We start from the raw sequence: 19,652 nt of genomic DNA, 5'->3' as shown, positions 1-19,652 counted from the left end.
ATTCACCCTCAAAATTTGGTCGGCCTGTCTGAAATTCCAGCAGTTATTGTCCATGTGTTCTCCATTGTTGAATGTTTTGTACAATATAATTTGGAGCTCCCAGATAGTTTGTCTTACCCACAGATGAGCTCTTGGGCAATTAGTGCGATATTTCAACTCCATCACCTGATCAATCCGGTTTCATGTAGGATTCGGTCATTTGAGGAGCTTAGGGCTTGGAAATCCACATTACCTGTATCAGCCAGATATACCTATTTTCAGTTCCGTCATTATTTCCATACCTTGAATGCTTCTCTGACTCTAAACCACCCCACAGATTTTGAGAGGATAGCTGCTAAAGGTCACTCCCAACAACATTTTATTACCTCTCTATATAAACTGCTCCTTAATAAAGGTTTTCTTGTTGATAACCCCCACCATTCTATGAAGAGATGGGAAGACGAACTTCAATGCCCAATCTCTCTGAAATGTTGGCACATGATTTGGGACTCTGTTACTAAGACCTTTTGTTGTGTACAAAGAAAATGTATATAAAATATTGGTGCATTGGTACAAAACCCCTGTAGTACTTCATGCGATTAATCTGAGTCTGTCTGACACATGCTGGAGGTGCATGGGGAGGAGTAGGCACCTTGGCACACATCTTTTGGTTCTGTCCACAGATTGCGGGTTATTGGGCTATGGTTAAAATGGTCTTGGAGCAAGTATTCAATGTTACCCTTCTCCTAGGCCAGTTACACTATCTTTTGGGGCTACCCTTTAGGGGTATTTCTAAGCAATCGAAGAGGTTGGGAATACATATTCTGACGGCTGCTAGATGGGTGATACCACGATTCTGGAAATCAGTCGATGTACCCACACAAAATCATCTTTTAAGAGCGATCTCTGAAATCAGAGAAATGGAATATCTTACAGCTCTAGTAGGTGACTACTCGGGTCATTTTAGATCTATTTGGGAACCATGGGATCATTCTCCCTTTGGTAGAATTTCTTCCTCTCCCCCCCCCCCCCCCCCCCCTTATTTAGCTCACACATCTCTTTACTTGCCAAGCCTCTGACAACTACTGTAACCCAGCAATGTGCAGGTTTATGTCGTCTTGTGTTTTTGTACTGTGCAGTTTACCATGCTGTCTAATTATGTTCATATTTCTTTTGTTTCTGTTCTCTTTTATATTGATTGTGGATTTCTTTTACTGCAACGTTCACACCTAAAGTGTTGTTGTAACTTTGTTCTGAAAAAATGGACTTTGGCCTTTAATAAAAATTTACAATTTAAAAAAAAAAAAAAAAAAAAAAAAAAAAAGGATCTCTCTAGCTAAAACTTCCTTTTTCGTCTTAAGTAAAGTGAAAAGGGTCAGAACCTCTGTTGGGACAGAAAGTGATTGCAAATACAAACATTTACATGATGTGCCCTCACTTCCAATTGTGACAGGAAAGTGAAGTCTCCCCAATGGGACAAAAATGGCAGGGTCTTTTAACCATTCTTAACGCGATCTAAGACTAAAAAAAGTGTTCTGCTAAAGATAAATTTTATTAAAATTTTACAGAAGACTTCATGGATAGGCAATAAGATCACCCATTAGTACACCACCCCACACAAAACACTAAACAGTTAATACATTTGTGAAATTTTCTGAATTTTCAGGAAGTCATCTCTGTAATTCAAAAGATAACAGCATCTACTCTGTCAAGGTGGAGGTTTGACAGCAGGGATTACACATCATATCTTCTCTACTCTCTCTACAGTAAAGGAAACTACAGTTCCCATCAACCTCTGGGAATTGCATTGAATGTGGACAGGTACACTAGGCCTGTACATGTTGAATGTGTCTGAAAGTCTCAGTCCACTCACCACTGCATGTGGGGCTGAATTACATCACTACTTCTTGCAGAAAGAACTACATGGATGGATGTACCAAGACCAGTGACTGGGGAAATGGGGGGGCATAGCAGCCACTGGTCTTAAGAACAAGAAACCAAAAGAGAATTAACAGTTCGATTTGAAAATGAATAGGCTATTTCAGAGAAACTATTGAGTGAACCAGAAGATGGATGACATTCAGTGAAGGTAGGAATTCAGCAACAAGGACATGTAAAGAAGTTTTTGCACAGAGTTCTGCTTTAAAGATAACTAGTTTTCTCTGTGTCTGTGAAACAATGAGCAGATGAGACAGACACATTTCATCATTGATATTTTGAGATACAAAGCTGATAAAATCAAACAAGATTTGGCACCAAACCACCTGCTGAGATCCTACAAAGAGAGGTTGAATTTACAGAGCAAGCTTAGCTAGCGCAACGTGCTAGGGACAAAAAAAAAATAAAGACAGATCAACAAGTTCACCAACTTGCTACTACATCCCAGCAATTTCAGCAGCACTCAGGAGATAACCTAGAGGGAAAAGGATGACACTTTAAAACAGACAATTGGATTAATAACCTTTCAGTTTACACAGGTTGAAGCCAAGGAAATGAACTTTCCTCTGACACCCTGAGGTTTGCCTGGAGTGGATATCATCACAGCTACAGAATATTCTATTCAAAACAACCACAAATCAGTAGAAAAGGCTGATCAACTCTGTCTGAGGGTTTTAGCGGACCTGTCCAGGGCCAAAGAATTTCCTTCCAACTTAACCCCACCTGAAAGGAGAGTTCTTACATCACTTGGTAGAGATTCGAGCATTACCATCCTGCCAGCAGACCAGAGGACATGCACAATGGTCAAAATACATCTAATTACCATCCCAAGGTGACCACTCTTCTCAGTATTGTCAACACTTATTTATAATTAAAGATGACCCCATTATAAGAAAAAAGGTGATAGACCATTTACAAAGGCTTGAAAAAGTAAAAGCCACTGATTGGTACTTATACCCACCAACTCTATTCCAGGGAAGCTAAACAATGCATACACAAGAAAGATACATAAGGAAGGTGACCATCTACGACTATTGTCAGCAGCATCACCTCTATCACAGATAACATTGATAAGTGTCTGGCTACTGTCCTATCATCGCTAGTTGGCAATATGGTACACCATATTCAAAACAATTTGTCAACAGGGTACTTTGAGGTTATGGTCGAAAGGGACAATGGTGTCAAAGGATGCCACAACCACAACCAGTTCACCTGAATATCAACTGCAGAGGCTATTGAGAAAGTAAAGAAAGAAATGAAAGAATATTGAACATAGAAGAAAACTCTAAGCCAAACCAACTATTTTCCTAGCTGGATCTTTGTCTACATACCATATATTTCAAAAAGAAGGGCACCTTTTTCAGACAGATACTTGGCTGTGCAAAAGGATTAACTGTATCTCCTATTGTAGCTAATCTGTACATGCAGGACTAAAGTAAATGGACTATTTGTGGTTTATCAGAACATCAGAAATACAAGCTTTTAGTGAACAAAAACTCAGTGGACAAAAACCATCAAGTTTTATGCAAAAGGCACAGAATAACAAATCATCCTTATTGAACTGTGTGTTACATGTCAAGGATGAGAGTGACTTGGACCTTGAGGTCCACAGGAAATGTACCCACACAGACCAGTATCTGCTTTTTGTCTCCCACCACCCACTGGAACAAGATGCCGGCTAAGGTACGAGAAGCCGATTGAAGAATCGGCTTGGGTGAGGACATTGCTGGATCCCTGGACAGGTAAGTGTCTTTATATTAAATCGGTTCCGTGCCGCCCTACAGCAGAAATACTGCTACGGGGAAGCATGGGTGTGCAAAATCACGTGTGAGTGTGTGTGTGCATATGTGACTTTGCAGTTCTTTATAGTTAGTAGGTTAAAACTGCTTCTAGATTTTAACAAAGGCCACGCTTCATAGTTCTTGCAAGTTTAATGAAAGCTTGTACCCAGTGCAGGTTTACCTCAACAAATTCCTGGCTAACGTACCTTACTTTGGAAATACTTACTTAGCACCTGATCCAAATACAGAACAACCGTTAAAAAACCCAGAACTTCTACGTATGGAGCCAATATAAAACTCCCCTCTTCCTACCATTCAGCATCGTGTGGCCAATTGCCAAGACAGAGGGTTTAATTTACTAAAACTGGAGAGTGCAAAATCTGGTGCAGCTCTGCATGGTAGCCAATCAGCTTCCAGGCTATTTGTCAAAGCTTTAGGCTTGGTTCACATCTGTGTGGGTGGTGCCGCTGCGGATCCGCACGAAAATCCGTGCAGCCGCACCACCCGCACAGAGGAATGCGGACTAGTTCTAATGGCACGCCACCCGCACTGGAAAAAGCAACCGTACTGGGAACAAAGGTTCCAACGCGGGCTGCGCTTTTAGAAGTGCAGGGACTTCTGCCCAGCGTATCCTGGGGCACAGGAATCCATTCAAATAAATGGGCTCTCGTGCCCGCTCAAAATGCGTCCCACACGGCCGCATATATGTGAACCAGGGGTAGGTCCTCATGCACACGGGATGTTTTTACAGCGGCTGTTTTTGGCTTTTGGTGTTTTATTCTACAGCCAGTAAACTCCCCAGAATGTTATCCTATGTGTCCATGCACACATAGACTGTAATAAACATTTTTTGGCTGGAAAAACAAAAGCCCAGGACCAGTGCTCTAACGCTGAAAAATGCAGCAATACGTTGTAAATCGCTTTGGACTTTTTTTGAGCAAAAATTTATATATATATATATATATATATATATATATATATATATAGATAGATAGATAGAATATGGACAAAATTGTAGAATTTCAAATATATGTCATTATATTTGGGAAGAATATTTTAAAAATATATTTCAAATATATTTTTCTTCCATGTTGGTACAACCATATGGGAATGGAAAGCAGTATTATTTTTTCGTTGTAAAAGTTGGAATTGCGACAGTAATTTTTAAGGGCTGCAGGATGGGTTTGGGCAAAGGAGTATGGAACAGGTACAGTGGGGATCGAAAGTTTGGGCACCCCAGCTAAAAATTTGTATTAATGTGCATAAAGAAGCCAAGGAAAGATGGAAAAATATCCAAAAGGCATCAAATTACAGATTAGACATTCTTATAATATGTCAACAAAAGTTAGATTTTATTTCCATCATTTACACTTTCAAAATAACAGAAAACAAAAAAATGGCATCTGCAAAAGTTTGGGCACCCTGCATGCACTGCCCCCTTTGCCAAGCTGAGACCTGCCAGTGTCATGGATTGTTCTCAATCATCGTCTGGGAAGACCAGGTGATGTCAATCTCAAAGGTTTTAAATGCCCAGACTCATCTGACCTTGCCCTAACAATCAGCACCATGGGTTCTTCTAAGCAGTTGTCTAGAAAACTGAAACTGAAAATAGTTGACGCTCACAAAGCTGGAGAAGGCTATAAGAAGATAGCAAAGTGTTTTCAGATGTCAATATCCTCTGTTCGGAATGTAATTAAGAAATAGCAGTCATCAGGAACAGTGGAAGTTAAAGCAAGATCTGGAAGACCAAGAAAAATATCAGACAGAACAGCTCGCAGGATTGTGAGAAAAACAATTCAAAACCCACGTTTGACTGCACGATCCCTCCAGAAAGATCTGGCAGACACTGGAGTTGTGGTACACTATTCCACTATAAAGAGATACTTGTACAAATATGGTCTTCATGGAAGAGTCATCAGAAGAAAACCTCTTCTACGTCCTCACCACAAAAATCATCGTTTGAACTTTGCAAATGAACATATAGACAAGCCTGATGCAATTGAACTTTTTGGCCGGAATGAGCAAAGGTATGTTTGGAGAAGAAGGGGCACAGAATTTAATTAAAACAACCTCTGTCCAACTGTTAAGCATGGGGTTGGATCAATCATGCTTTGGGGTTGTGTTGCAGCCAGTGGCACAGGGAACATCTCACGAGTAGAAGGAAAAATGGATTCAATAAATATTTCAGCAAATTTTGGATGGTAACTTGATGCCATCTGTGAAAAAGCTGAAGTTAAAGAGAGGATGGCTTCTACAAATGGATAATGATCCTAAACACACCTCGAAATCCACGGGGGATTACATCAAGAGGCGTAAACTGAAGGTTTTGCCATGGCCTTCACAATCTTCTGACCTCAACATAATTGAAAATCTATGGATAGACCTTAAAAGAGCAGTGCGTGACAGACAGCCCAGAAATCTCAAAGAACTGGAAGACTTTTGTAAGGAAGAATGGGCAAAGATACCTCAAACAAGAATTGAAAGACTCTTGGCTGGCTACAAAAAGCGTTTACAAGCTGTGATACTTGCCAAAGGGGGCAGTACAAGATATTAACTCTGCAGGGTGCCCAAACTTTTGCAGACGCCATTTTTTTGTTTTCTGTTATTTTGAAAGTGTAAATGATGGAAATAAAATCTAACTTTTGTTGACATATTATAAGAATGTCTAATCTGTAATTTGATGCCTTTTGAAGATTTTTCCATCTTTCCTTGGCTTCTTTATGCACATTAATACAATTTTTTAGCTGGGGTGCCCAAATTTTCGATCCCCACTGTATGTATAGAGCAAATACAGGTATACTTTCACATTTGTAGCACCATGTAGAAACAGGAAAGACACAGATCACTCCAACAATACTCTATGCTCTATATACCATTTTGAGTAATAAATTAAAGGGTATGTAAAGTTAAGAGTTTTTTTTTTTTTTAGTTTTGGATACAGTAGGGAAGGAGTAGACCATCTGTCAAGTTTCTATTATTATTCGTGTTCCTGCCAGGGTGATACACCTTAATAGCCCTGGTGATCATTGGCTCAGTGGCAGAAAGCAACAGGAAATCCTACATTTTAGAACTGCCACAAGAGCAAGAGAAATCTTCCAATAGGGGGCATCTGTTCTGGTGACAACTGTCTTAGATAGGAAATCTTCTCATTTCAGGGTTCATAGAAGACAGAATTCCTTCCACATGCTCCTGCATCTCCAGGACTGAAGGAAAATCTAACCAACAACAAAATACAACATAGAGGGTTGGGAATCCCTACCTACGCCATCAAAGGAAAAAAAAAAAACCAAAAAAAAAAGGGTTTTGCTTTGCATACACTTTGACGGCCAGTTCCCACTACATGCGTTTCAGTTGCTTTTTTTCTGCATCCAAAACGAACAGAAAGTAGGTTTTATGGTCAATGTCATAGTTCACATCAGTGAACCAAGGAGCAGGGCCCTCCTAACCCTCTTGTATTGAACTGTATTGTCTTCCTTTCTCTTGTAAAGCGCTGAGCAAACTGTTGGTTCTATATAAATCCTTTATATTATTACTAATAATAATGCTTTCAGTTCCAGAAAAAAAAATAGAACATGTATTTTATTTTCTGCACAGAACTGTACTGGAATGTGATAAAACGCATCAAAAACACACCGGAACGCACATCTCTATTTAAATGGCCTAAAAAGAGAGGGCAAAATGTAACTGTAATGCATAAAAAAATGCACTGGAATGCGTCAAAAAGCGCAACAAAAGCGCACCGAAACACATAAAACCGCGCATGCAGTAACGTTTCTATAGTGTGAACCGGCCCTAAGTCAGTGTTCCTGGGAACAATAACTACAAAGGAGCCCATTTAATAATCATCAAATAGTGGCTTTTCATTTCACTACTACTGTTTAATTTTCTGGAAATAAAAAATGGTGCAATTTACTAAAAACAGCAAAACCATAAAAAACAAAATAAACAAAACAAAACAAAAAAAAAAAAAACAGTGAAACCTTCACCAAGGTCTACCAATAGCTAAATCTAGTTAAACAATTTATTCAGTGCATAGAGGTGGCCAAATTTGTTGGCAACCTTACAAGCTTATTGAAACAATGTTCCATTCCTCCAAAGTCCTCATGCACACGGGACATGTTTACAGCGGCTGTGTTTGGCTTTTCACGTTTTTTTCTACAGCTAGTAAACCCCCCAGCATGTTCTCCATGCACACATAGACTGTAATCAATGTTTTTCGGCTGGGACTTTTTTTGGCTGAAAAAAACCCAGGACTAGTGGGTTTCTAGGGGAGTTTTTTTAGCAGTAAAAATGCTCTAACACTGGAAAACGCTGAAAAACATGGCAAAACGCGGTAAGACGCCACAAACCGAAATTTTTGGCCTTTTTTTTACCGAACAAAAAAATTTTTTGGTAAAAAGAAAATGCAGAAAAACACCACCAAAAGCTAACGTAAAAAAAAAAATCTGAAAAACTTTTTGGCTGGAAAAAAAAACACAGGACTAGTGGGTTTCTAGAGGAGTTTTTTAGCTGTAAAAACGCTCTAACGCTGGAAAACATGGCAAAACGTGGTAAGATGCCGCAAACCGGCGTTTTTTGGCCCAATTTTTTACTATAAAAATTTTTTTTCTGTAAAAAAAAACGCATGCGCAGAAAAATGATGGTAAACACTAATGCAAAAAAAAGCTGAAAAACTTTTTGGCTGGAAAAAAAAAAACCCACAGGACTAGTGGGTTTCTAGAGTTTTTTAGCTGTAAAAACACTCTAATGCTCTAACGCTGAAAAACATGACAAAACGCGGTAAATTGCTTTGGACTTTTTTTGAGCAAAAAAAATTAATTTTTTGGTTAACAAAAACTCTAAAAAATGCAAACACGAAAAAACTCCGCTAAACGCTAATGAAAAAACGCTAAAAAACACTGAAACTCACGTTTGTAACGTGACTTTACATAGCTAACGTTACATAGCTGACGTCTCCAGCGTTATCAAAACGCCCAGTGTGCATTCCTCAAGAAAAGTGATAAAAAAAATCAATTGTGCTAAGACCACCTCCAAGCATCTTGATGCTCCTGTGACTTCTGGTAAAAATATTTAAGTATAAAAGTATATTAAATATTTAATATATAAGTTGAATCACTCATTTAACGTAGCCATTTATTTTATTTTTTTGTTTTAATTTCACACACGTGTTAAAATCTGCGTTTCTCGTAAAATATAAAAGATGAGGTTGTGTCGATTAAACAGATAAACATCAGGCCTTAAAATTGCATGCACCCGTCACATCGTGAAGACTATGGTACCCAAAATTCTCCATAGATGAAACTTGAACCAGTTCCCGCCTGGCCTATAGTAAAATGGGGGCCAAGCGGGACTTTTGTTGATCTGGGTGACATCATATGACGTCCACCTGGATCACCACCACACTGCGGCGAGTGTCAATTGGACAAATTTCAAGGGATAGTTGTTCAGTGATCCAGGAGCGATTCTGATGCGATTTGGCAGCATTCAATCATAAAATAGAAGGAATAATAATGTCCAGAAAAGAAGCACCAATGGTGAAAAGTGCAGTGCTCCCTACATTGGTGGTCAGAGGAAAAACTGGTAGTCAGTGTAGTGGTCCCATACATTTGTGGCCAATGGGAGAAGGACTATTATATTAGAGGTCAGTGGGAGGAAGATACTCTTACATTGCGGATTGGTGGGAAAACGCCCCCCTTACACTCATCTAAAGCGATATATCAGTGGTTACTGGAAAATAGAAACTTCATTAGTCAAGGAACCCCTAGGAACCTCTGATGGAACCCCTGCCTTAGGCCCCTTCACACTAGCAGTCCAATCATGTCTGTCTGTCCGTTTTTCAGGTGGACCCGATCGGACCCTGAATTCTCTTCTATGGAGCAGTGGGTGTCAGGCTCCATTCACACCCATGCATTTTTTTAGTGCATTTTGCAGAAACGCACTGCAGTCCATTTAACATGGTTTCCTATGGAACATGTTCACATCTATGATTTTTTGAGCCTCTGCGTTTTTGGAAAGGGTCAGGGACTTTAAAAGCAAAAAGCAATGTTTTGCTGCAAAAGATGTCAACTGAGAATCTGCTGAAATGCATGGTAGTGCGTTTTTTTACACATTTTTGCCACGTTTTGCGTTTTCCATTTTTATTCTGCCCAGCAAGAAAAAAAAATCCACTTTAAAAAAAAATAAATAAAAGCTGAACAAAAGGCAAAACGCAGTAAAAACGCATCAAAAACGTGCATAGAAAAACACAAAACGAACTGCGAAAAGCACTGCAAAACAGACAAAAAGCAAGCTGCATAGGTGTGAATGGAGACGAAATGGACTTGTGCCTGTTTACACCCGCCTACCTCCAATCCAGTCTGCTAAAAATCGTACAGAAGGGGATCCATTCCTCTTCCATCTAGCGGATTGGATGGAAGGGCAGTCGGGTGTAAACGGACAGTCAGTCCATAAACATCTGACTGCCAATAGAACAAAACGGGCTGTGTCTGCGTCCACTCTGTGTATGGGGAGTAGGAAAGGACCGCTCATCCATCCATCAATCAGCACACAGGTCCCCTGATGAGCAAGCGGGTCAAAACAGATTCCACCCTGTGTGAAAGGGGCCTCAATGGAAGAAGCAGACTCAGATGTGCTCCTCATTGGTCACATTTTTTTTAACAAACATGCTATACTTGCCTGCTCTGTTTAATGGTTTGAACAGAGCAGCTCCAATTCCGCTTCTCTGCGCCCCCCCCCCCCCCAGTGCTCCTGGCTCCTCCCACTGAGCTTACTCTGGGGGAGGGGGAACTCGACTGTGTGCTCGCTCCTGAGCCCTGCTATCTGTGTCCATAAGATGCACACAGTGCAGTTTTGCCCTGTCCCCGTTTGCTTCTCACTGGCTGTGACTGACAGCAGATGGAGCCATTGGCTCAGCCAATGAGGAGAGAATGACCCAGGAGAACCTCTGCTCCCGTGCACGTCGCTGGATCGAGATCAGGCTCACTTAAATGTTACAGGGCTGCTGCACACTGTTTTTTTTTTACCTGCATGCATAGAATGTGTGAAAGTAAAAAAAACCTTCAGCCTTTACAACCACTTTAAAGTGCTACTAAACCCAGGTTCCTGCATTCACTATATCTGCTCTCCCACAGCGCAGAGAACATGGAAGTGCAATTATTTTAGTAAATAGAAACTGATAAATACCTTTTCTCATCAGCAGTTACAGCAGTCTTGTGACTTCTATCAGTGTTCAGCAGAGCACTAGCTAAAGCTTGTAGGAGGAGTTTTCTTTCTGCTCCATGAGGATGCAGAACCCCTGACCTCTGTCTGACCAGTGCTGATTGGCCCTGTGCTGATCATATGCACTCTCCCAAGGAAAAAAAAAAAACTCTCTAGCAATATACACCAAACTGAGCATGTGCAGAATGCTTATGGTGCAGTCTGTCTCATCAGGAGATAAGAGGTAGCCCCTTGAAAAAGGGGAGGAACAGAGAAGGAAGGATCAAACAACCTTTTTACACAATGCAGAGAATTAACCCCCTAGGCCTCTTTCACACAGGCATTCCGTATGTCTGTTTTTGATCTGTCCGTTTACGGATGACAATGGACACCCATGTATTTCTATGGACTAGCGGATGTAAATGGATGATCATTCATTTACATCTGTTAATGTCCGCATCCGTTAACATCTGTTTTTTTTTAACGGAAGAAAACCCTATTTTTCTTCCGTAAAAGAAAAATAAAACGGAACGGATGAAAAAAACTGATCTAAACTGACGAAAAAAACTTATGAAAATGAATCCGTTTGTCTTTGAAAAAAACGTGACTGAACTAATGAAAAAACGGGACCCCCGTGTGAAAGGACCCTTAGGTTCCACAGTGAGTACAACAAGCATGCTTTACAGGCTAATATTACTGTTGTGGGTTTAGTAACACTTTAAGGGCCCCATCATTTTGTGCATGTTATTTTCATCTGCTTATTTAAACCAGTGGCCTACAAACTGCGGCCCGGGGGCCAGATGTGGCCCTTTGCTTGCTTTTATGTGGCCCTTGGGGCATTATTCCCCCACCATCAGCAACAGTGGGGAATAGTTCCTGCCACTGACACTGACAAAAGGACACTATTCTTCCTATTGATACCCATGATGGGGCATTATTCCTCCCACTGACACCCATGATGGGGCATTATTCCTCCCACTGACACCAATGATGGGGCACTATTCCTCCCACTGACACCAATGATGGGGCACTATTCCTCCCACTGACACCAATGATGGGGCACTATTCCTCCCACTGACACCAATGATGGGGCACTATTCCTCCTATTGATACCCATGATGGGGCATTATTCCTCCCACTGACACCAATGATGGGGAACTATTCCTCATATGACACCAATGATGGGGCACTATTCCTCCCATCGACACCCATGATGCAGCACTATTCCTCCCATCGACACCCAATATGGGGCACTATTCCTCCCACTGACACCAATGATGGAGCACTATTCCTCTCATTGACACCAAGGATGGGGCACTATTCCTCTCATTGACACCAACATTGGTGTATTATTCCTCCCACTGACACCAGTGATGGGGCACAATTCTTCCCACTGACACCAATGATGGGACACTATTCTTCCCACTGACACCAATGATGGGACACTATTCCTCCCACTGACACCAATGATGGGACACTATTCTTCCCACTGACACAAATGATGGGACACTATTCTTCCCACTGACACAAATGATGGGACACTATTCCTCCCACTGACACCAATGATGGGACACTATTCCTCCCACTGACACCAATGATGGGACACTATTCCTCCCACTGACACCAATGATGGGGCACTATTCTTCCCACTGATACCAATGATGGGACACTATTCCTCCCACTGACACCAATGATGGGACACTATTCCTCCCACTGACACCAATGATGGGGCACTATTCCTCCCACTGACACCAATGATGGGGCACTATATCTCCCACTGACACCAATGATGGGGCACTATATCTCCCACTGACACCAATGATGGGGCACTATTCCTCCCACTGACACCAATGATGGGCACTATTCCTCCCACTGACACCAATGATGGGGCACTATTCCTCCCACTGACACCAATGATGGGGCACTATTCCTCCCCCTAATACCAATGATGGGGCACTATTCTTCCCACTGACACCAATGATGGGACACTATTCTTCCCACTGACACCAATGATGGGACACTATTCTTCCCACTGACACCAATGATGGGACACTATTCCTCCCACTGACACCAATGATGGGACACTATTCTTCCCACTGACACCAATGATGGCGCACTATTCCTCCCACTGACACCAATGATGGGACACTATTCCTCCCACTGACACCAATTATGGGACACTATTCCTCCCACTGACACCAATGATGGGGCACTATTCTTCCCACTGACACCAATGATGGGGCACTATTCCTCCCACTGACACCAATGATGGGGCACTATTCCTCCCACTGACACCAATGATGGGGCACTATTCCTCCCACTGACACCAATGATGGGGCACTATTCCTCCCACTGACACCAATGATGGGGCACTATTCCTCCCACTGACACCAATGATGGGGCACTATTCTTCCCACTGACACCAATGATGGGGTGTTTACTCCCACTGACACCAGGATATTTTCTTCTGCCACTGGTTGCAGTCCGGCCCCCCAAAAGTTTGAAGGACAGTAAATTGGCCCTTTGTTTAGAAAGTCTGGAGAGGATTTAAACTAATCAAAAACAAAGTACAATGTTGATTATATCCAGGAACAAATACGGATGGATGCCAATTACTTTGTTCCATCTCAGGTGGTTTCAGAGAAAATTTGTTTTTTTTGTCATATAAAAAGGTACCAATGTGGCCCCCTCTGTATAACTAGTCCGATCAGTTTATGATCGTCCAATCTGATGCAGTGTGTATGTCCTGCTGTCAGGTGTCAGTGTCCTGAGGTCAGGGCTGGCTGGTGATCCCCACGTCACCCTGTTGCAGAGGAACCATCAGTCCAGCACGATGATCGGAGCATCCCTGATGCAGACATTCCCTCCAGTGAGGACCGATCGGGGCGGGACAAGGGCCAGGTATTGGTGAAGCACGTCCCATGTGCTCTCCTCGGGCATCACCCTGACCCTGGCCCACAGCAGGCGATCACAACCCCCCGATGCCATATCAGCCCCCTGAGCAGCCCTCCGCCAGCACGGTCTATACATTGTGCACACGATGGCATGCTGTACATTGACAAAACAGAGTTACACACCTTCAGGCCAAACGGTGAGAGAACACACAGAGCTGTCAGCACAGAACACACAGCACTTCCCCCAGCCATTCATCCCATGAATTCCGATCGGCTCACCTGAGATCACACACACAGTCCAGCAGCAAGTCAATAGAAACACAAGATGCTACTCAACCGACTCGGTACAGGTTAATGCCCGCCTCCATTCACAGCAAGCCCCGCCCTCGGCGTGTCAGCCTCAGCACAAGAGTGGTGTGATCGGGGTTACTTCAGTGCGTTTCCACCATAGCCCCGCCCCGGGAACCGGCGAGCTCTCGGGCGCTGATTGCTCAGGACGGGCCAATAGGAGACCGCGCTGGGCCGCGCCTACATCCATCGTCCGAGCTCTCAGAGCGAGTCTGCCAATGAGAGGAGGAGGGCGGGGCGGAGCTGTCATCCTGCCACTATCCCAAATATGTGTCGCCCAAATAGAAGCCCTCTGCTGTGTGTCTCTGACGTCACGTGTCTGCTGGAAAGGTTACCTGGGTGTATGTACACTGTCATCAGAGGAAGATCGGAGGTGGCAGGGAGAGGATAGCATGTGCTCCATCGTACACATACCCACCAATGGAGGGCCTCCTTTACATTCTGCATTGCAGAGCCTGGAATGGCACCATTCACAAATCAGGACATTTATATACAAGTACCCTCTAAGGGCCCGGTCATACTGGTTCGATTTCAGGTACAATTTGCAAACTGAAATCGCATCTCATGAATGTGAATTAACGTGCGATTTGTTGCAGCGTGATTTCTAAAGTTGTTCTTGCATTACTTTTTCTGCAGTTTATTGCGATTTCACATACATAGAATAGAATGGAAATCTCACTGCAAACTGCAAGAAATAGTTGAAAATCTTCACGTCGCAATAAAATCTTCAGAAATTGCACACAAATCGCAGAAATGGGACCGGTGACTTACTGCTCTTTGTTCCAGTGGAAACCAGTCATACTGATGTAATGTCAGGTGCAATTTGCAAATTGAAATCGCATCTTGTGAATGTCTGTGTCTTAACATGTGCGATTTGCTGCAGCGCGATTTCTAAAGCAGTTCTTGCATTAATTTTTCTGCAGTTTTGTTGCGATTTCACATACATAGAATATAATGGAAAGTGCAATGCAAGTACAAGAAATCGATGAAAATCTTCACAAGTCGCAATAATGTCTTCAGAAATCGTGCTGAAAATCGCACACATCACAGCAATGGGACCAGTGTCTTACTGCTCTATGTTCCAGTGTGAACCAGTCGTACTCGGTCATACTCATGCAATTTCAGGTGCAATTTGCGAATTGAAATCGAATCTCATGAATGTGAACATTAGTGTCTTAATATGTGCAATTTGCTGCAGCGCGATTATTAAAGTCTTTTTTACATGACTTTTTCTGCAGTTTTGTTGCGATTTCACATACATAAAATATAATGGAAAGCGCAATGCAAGTTACAAGAAATCGTTGAAAATCTTCACAAGTCGCAATAAAATCTCAGGAAATCGCACACAAATCACAACGATGGGACCGGTGATTTACTGCTCTATGTTCCAGTGTGAACCAGTCGTGCCCAGTCATACTGGTGCAATTTGCAAATTGAAATCGCATCTTATTAATGTGAATGTCAGTGTCTTAACATGCAATTTGCTGCAGCGCTATTTTGAAAGTAGTTCTTGCATTAGTTTTTCTGGAGTTGTGTTGCGATTTCACATACATAGAATGGAAATCTCACTGCAAACTGCAAGAAATTGTTGAAAATCTTCACCAGTTGCAATAAAATCTCGAGAAATCGCACTCAAATCGCAGTGATGTGACTGGTGACTTACTGCTCTATGTTCCAGTGTAACCAAGTCATGCCCAATCATACTGATGTAATTTCAGGTGCGATTTGCTAATTGAATTGCATCTCATGAATGTGAACGTTAGTGGCTTAACGTGCGATTTGCTGCAGAGCAATTTTTAAAGTAGTTCTTGCATTACTTTTTCTGCAGTTTATTGCGATTTCACATGCATAGAATAGAATGGAAAGCGCAATGCAAGTTACACGAAATCAATGAAAATCTTTACAAGTCGCAATAAAATCTTCAGACATCGCACTCAAATCGCAGTGATAGGACTGGTGACTTAATGCACTATGTTCCAGTGTGAACCAGTCATGCCCAGTCATATTGATGCAATTTCAGGTGCAATTTGCAAATTAAAAATCGCATCTCATGAATGTGAACGTCGGTGTCTTAATGTGCGATTTGCTGTAGCACAATTTCGAAAGTAGTTCTTGCATTACTTATACTACAGTTTATTGCGATTTTTACGTACATAGAATAGAATGGAAAGCACAATGCAAATTACAGGAAATCGATGAAAATCTTCACAAGTTGCAATAAAGTCTTCAGAAATTGCGTTGAAATCGCACACAAATTGCAGTGATGTGACCGCTGACTTAGCCCTGGTTTACACTGCCGCGATTTCAGGTGCGATTTGGGAACTGAAATCATACCTAAAATCAGATCTAATGAATGTGATTGTGAGTGTCTTAACATACGCGATTTGCTGAAGCGCGATTTCAAAAGTAGTTCTTGTATTACGTTTTCTGCAGTTTGTTGCGATTTCACTACATATGACATTATAACAAAATGGAAGCAACTGGGAACAACAGCAACTCAGCCATGAAGTGGTAGGCCATGTAGAGTGGGGTCAGCACATGCTGAAGCGCACAGTGCGCAGTAGTCACCAACTGTTTGCAGAGTCAATAGCTAAAGACCTCCAAACTTCATGCGGTCTTCAGATTAGCACAACAGCAGTGTGTAGAGAGCTTCATGGAATGGGTTTCCATGGCCGAGCAGCTGCATCCAAGCCTTACATCACCAAGTGCAATGCAAAGCGTCAGATGCAGTGGTGTAAAGCACGCCGCCACTGGACTCTAGAGCAGTGGAGACGTGTTCTCTGGAGTGATGAATTATGCTTCTCTGTCTGGCAATGCAAAGGATGTGTCTGGGTTTGGCGGTTTCCAGGAGAATGGTACTTGGCTGACTGCATTGTGCCAAGTGTAAAGTTTGGTGGAGGGGGATTATGGTATGGGGCTGTTTTTCAGGGGTTGGGCTTGGCACAAAGCATAGTCCATAATACACGGATGAGCAAGCTTGGGGTGGAGGAACTTGACTGGCCTGCAACAGACTGAGTTCTAACCTGACACGATAGAACACCTTTGGGATGAATTAGAGCGGAGACTGCATGCTAGGCCTTCTCGTCCAACATCAGTGCCTGACCTCACAAATGCGCTTCTGGAAGAATGGTCAAACATTCCCATAGACACACTTCTGAATCTTGTGGACAGCCTTCCCAGAAGAGATGAGGCCGTTATAGCTGCAAAGGGTGGGCCAACACAATATTGGTCCCAATACTTTTGGAAATATAGTGTGTGTACTTATGTATGTGTAGCTTTTACTTTCTGACTGCCCATCACATTGCTTGAGGTGCTAAAATACTAGGGCAGTACAAAAAAAACCCAAATGACCCCCTTTTGGAAAGTGGATACCACAAGCAATAAGTTGAAAGGCATGTTTAATCCATGAAAGATTTTATTTTCTGCCATAAATTTTTGGAATGGAATGTATTTTGAGGCATAGATAGCCCTTAGGAGCCCTTCGATATCTTCCACTGAATAAAGGTGTCTACCCAGTCTAGATTCCTCGCTAGCCAGATTAGCACCTTCCAAATCTTCCCCCTCTTCCAGGAAGCTTTCGCCAGAAACCTCTGCCTTCTCTAAGTCTTCTTCCTCTGTGACCTCAGAAGATGAGGGATCCAAACCCTCCCACTGCTCCCCATCCACCTCCCTGGATGTCAGGGCTGTCTTTAAGAATTGTAAGGTGGCTTACATCTCTGTTTGCACCAACAAAAAATCCTTCATAATGGCAGAGGTTTCTTTCCCTGACAAGTTGTGGATAAACTTGTAGCAAAAGGGTCTGGCATTGTCTTGTGGGATTTTATCCTTACAATAACCACACCGTTTGGAGCGGGGGGCTTTAGCTTTAGGTGTCTTGTGGGTGCTGTCCTGGGCAGTTCCACATGGCTCTAAAGGAGAGATAAACAGGGGTCCAAGGTTAACATGTATTCCTTCCCCCTAAGTACATCTCTAGGGGAGTGGGTAAGGTCTCTACCCCCCTCCTCTCCCTCATCAGCCAAGTCAGACTCACCGCCTGTGGTCTTCTCACTGGCTGCAGCCACTGCTTCGCCTTCCATCTTAGCAGGGCCCTTCAGGACTGCGTCACCTTTGCCGGGCTCCTGGGTCCACACTCCCAGGGGTAAATCCTGGAGGCTCCCCACCGGCCTCATTAGGAACAAAGTGCCGACCAGCAGCGCTATCTTTAAGGCGGAAGTCCCTCTCTAGATGTCCTATTGAAAGCAAGGCTTGGACCGCAACCTCACTCCCTCTGCTCCCTGGGCTCTTCAAGGCAGGACCAGTAGTGAACCCCACCGCGGCCTCCCTGCTGATCCAACAGGGGTACGCCTCGCAACTCCACATGCTGGCCGGCAGTCCCCATACCCGCAAGAAGCCGTCCTGCAGCTCTGTCCTCTCCTGACATGCCTCCCCGTTGCCCCAGAAGAGGGAGGAAGGGTGCCCATCCCTGGAATACCAAGCACACCTTCCCTGTGCCCGGGAAGCTCTGCTCAACTGGGACCCCTGGAGTGGGTGAGTTACAGCCTGCCCTTGAAGGCTCAGCTAGGTTACCTCTCCAGGGGACCTCCAGCTCCAGACCGTAGGTCCACAAAAAAAACCCAAACGTTTTGCTGCCAGGGAAACACAATCAAAAATGAGGAGTGGAGGGAAGGGCGGGGAATGTAAACTCTGTCAATTGACTGTGTTTCCTGTCAGCTGGAGCTAGTCATCTCCATCCTGGAAGATGACTAGAGAAAAATACATTTTTGTTTGCTTTCTTCATTTTCCAAAAACTTGTGGCAACAAATGAGGTCTGCAATCTGAAATCTTTTCATGCCCCTTAACAAATACCTTGGAGTGTCTAATTTCCAAAAAGTAGTGCTTTTACTATCCTGGCATTTCAGGGCCAACATTAGAAGCTTATGCCACACATCACCCACTGTTATCACAGGGAGTGTAAATACCCCCCTGTGATAGCAGTGACAGGTACTCTTTTCTAAGAAATCTGGGGTCTATTAGACTCTAGATCTCTTCTCTGCCCTTAAAGCATCTAATCACACCAAGATTGGTGTGATCAGATGCTTTTCCAATTTTAAAATGGCGCTGTTTATATCCGGCAAACCAAAATTATGAAATGCTCATAGCTTCCGGTTTCTTAGACCATAGAGATGATTGGAGCCTTTCTGGTCTCCGATCAGCTTTATGATCAGCTGGCGGAACTCCCGATTGCAGGCTCGGGTTCCCTGGTGGGACAGGAAAGCCCAAGAAAGCAGTGAAAGACATCTGCTTGTAAAAGCAAACAATGGGCTAATTAGCCACTAGGATTGTTTTTACATGAAAGCCAACTGCCAGCTGAAAAATAATTATTCCAGGATAATGCCTGTAGCTTTAGGCATCATCCTCGTATAACCAAAGTCCAGCTATGTACCAGTTTGTTGCTGGTCCTTGCTGGGCATATACAGGTAAAACTTGAAAAATTAGAATATCGTGCAAAAGTTCATTTTTTTCAGTAATGCAACTT

General features: G+C 42.9%; 1 protein-coding gene across 1 annotated transcript in view; it reads right to left on the bottom strand.

Annotated features, from left to right (window-relative positions):
- ACACA (acetyl-CoA carboxylase alpha) overlaps window positions 1-14,244 on the bottom strand; it is a 535,652-nt gene extending 521,408 nt beyond the window's left edge. The window contains exon 1 of the mRNA XM_089673600.1: window positions 14,069-14,244. The gene's annotated coding sequence lies outside the window, so the exon portion shown is untranslated. The remainder of the gene's footprint in view (window positions 1-14,068) is intronic.
- Between the last annotated feature and the right edge of the window lie 5,408 nt (window positions 14,245-19,652).

Source organism: Staurois parvus, unplaced genomic scaffold (assembly GCF_062004578.1).
Source record: "Staurois parvus isolate SC_StPar_1 unplaced genomic scaffold, SC_StPar_1.0 ptg000142l, whole genome shotgun sequence".
Lineage (NCBI taxonomy): Eukaryota > Metazoa > Chordata > Amphibia > Anura > Ranidae > Staurois > Staurois parvus.
This window is presented reverse-complemented; position numbering and strand designations above follow the sequence as displayed.